The sequence below is a fragment of the Nothoprocta perdicaria genome, unplaced genomic scaffold, assembly GCF_003342845.1.
Source record: "Nothoprocta perdicaria isolate Ctin4 unplaced genomic scaffold, notPer1 scaffold_30, whole genome shotgun sequence".
NCBI lineage: Eukaryota > Metazoa > Chordata > Aves > Tinamiformes > Tinamidae > Nothoprocta > Nothoprocta perdicaria.
In genome coordinates, this window is record NW_020455533.1 from 1,331,420 (window position 1) to 1,333,919 (window position 2,500).

General features: G+C 39.7%; 1 protein-coding gene across 1 annotated transcript in view; it reads right to left on the reverse strand.

Annotated features, from left to right (window-relative positions):
* The window catches only part of ZNF536 (zinc finger protein 536), a 324,478-nt gene that overhangs the window by 210,636 nt on the left and 111,342 nt on the right, over positions 1 to 2,500 (reverse strand). The gene's annotated exons all lie outside the window — the stretch shown is intronic.

A 2,500-nucleotide genomic window follows, 5' to 3' on the forward strand; every position in this document is an offset into this window, starting at 1 on the left:
TCCAGGCAGAGGCCCATGTGCTACAGAGAGATCCTGCTCCATCCCGGCCACTTGCAGCCCTCTGACAGTGAAACTGCCATAACTGAGTTGCCTACAGCTGCAGCTCTGGAAGGCCGGGAATAAGGCAGGGCACATCCACCGTGCAGAGCAGGATCCCACTCTGCAACAGCTTCCCGTGCATCAGCGGGCGCAGAGCCCAGCGGGACGGCGCTACTGGTACCTTCTGGTGCCGGCCAGGTCCTGCTCCTTGGGTCAAGAGGCAAGAGCAGGCACAGGGAATGGTGCCAGAGCCTCCCCATGGAGGCACCTCTCAGCTCAGCTGCTCTAGAATGTAGCAGGAGAATTTTGTCTTCTGCATAATGTGGAGAATTTGTCTCTTGATACTAATTTCGCCCCTTCCAAATGCAGAAACCTCGCAGCATTAGCAGTGCGCAGGTGACGGATCTATTCATAAGAATACTAGATTTTGCTTCTTTTCCTGGTTCTCAGAAAATCTACATTGTTGAGTAGCTTGTTACTGAATCAGGCACTTATTGTATATACAGATTACATAAACAAGAAGGTCAATTTTGTTTCAAACCTATATGAATATGGTTCTGGGACTGAATTAACTACTGATTGAAAAGTTACACATTTTCAGCTAGCTAATCATATTTTATTTCACTGCATACAGACAGCAGTGCAATGAAATTAGCTGTTTGTTTGTACATTTTGGCAAATGTTTTAACTTTAAGACTATAGCAAAAAATGAGAAAGTTTAAAGTACGTCCAGGTGAGACTGTTAGGATAGGAAAATCAGCTGATAACAATTGAACACGTCTCAGTAGGAATTAATAGCTGCCTTCTCCATATTTTTGACTATAAGGCATGATCATAATGAATTTATACTTTCAAAGGCATAGCTTTAGCTCTTATAGCCTATGAACAACTCCACAATCTAGTTTTTCACCTGCTTATTTAGCACAGGAGTACAAATGCAAATGCTTCAACAAGCTTTTCCCCATCAACTACCTGGTAGGAGTATACACAGTGATATCCTATTTTTTTTATATTAAAAAGTCTTTTTATACAACTTCAATCAAAAGGTATATGAACTGGCAAATTTGTCTATGCCAATTTAAGTAACCTTTGTGCAACCTAGGTAAAGATAGCTGCTGTGGGGTTCGTATCGAAAACATCTAATTAACAGGGAACTGCTCTTTCCAAGACAGAAGACTGTTGTAAAAAGGTATCCAAGTAGGAAGCATTTGCTGTGGGAGGGGGAAGGGCAGTGGCACTTTTCAAAATCCCTTATTGTTCTATCATATCTAACCATACTAGTGCCCATAATGATTCCCAACTGGTAGATGAACTACTTAGAACATCCCTGAAGCAGAATTGCTACCCACTAATGTATCAGCTAAATGTTAGAAGACTCCCAACTCCCCCATCTGTGTTTTACCTCCCCAGAGGGTAAATACATTGAGCAGTGATTCCCTTGCCTGGCACACACTTTCTAAACCTTACTGGCAACTGCTGTGATTTCCAGTCCAAGCAGCTCTGCAGTCAAAAGCACCAGTTTTACATGCTGCAGGGAACTAAACACCTACCTTATTAAAATACTGCCCTCAAAACACACTACAGTTATGTATTGCCACTGTAATTGTTACCAGCGTAGTGCTGATAACATTATGGATTACAGCTAATGTCAGGCTATTGAATTAGTACGTGAATATCTTTTATAGTTAACTTCAGGAAATTTATTAAAATTAGGAATTAATGGTTTTTGTTGATGTTGTTTTGATGCTTTTTGTTTTGCTTTTTGAGAGAGAGAGAAAAATATGTCTGCACAAAGCAACTGAAAGCAGACAGTGTTCAGTGGATTTACCAGGCTAAATAAAAAAATTAAACACATTAGAATGTTCTACCTGTTCTCCTCAGTAGTCCTGTAGCCTTGACTCACAGAGCTACAGCCTATTTACGACTGGTTATGCAGAAGTTAATAGGACTAGCCTTACAAATACAGACCGTAGGATCAGGGCTGAAGGGCAAATACATGATATTTCTTCTTTCCATGTCATCTGTAGTTTATCCACGTCCTTCCACTTTTTCTCATTACAGGCAACTTGCCTTTATTTTTCTTCAGCGTCCACTTGTCTAATACTAGGACAGCGTTATCACCCACTGCACCCTGATGTTTATTAATAATACCTTAATAAAATAATAATAAAGTCTAATTGAGAATCGCTTTTATCAACTTTGCTATATTGCCATCTATCTGGGGTTCTCAACAGCAAAGATTTAAATGTTTCATTTTATTTTTAACTTTCTCTTTTCCACATTTCAGTAATGTCAGGCAAAGAGGTATGGTTTTACTATCTGAACGAATCATGGTGTAGAATAATTTATGACTTAGGCTTGGGCTTTCAGAAAAGCTATTTCAAATCTTCGCTTTGATTTGGTTGTATCAAAAGTACTCAAAATAACAGCAGTGGTTTCTTGGAACTAGAATATGTTAACT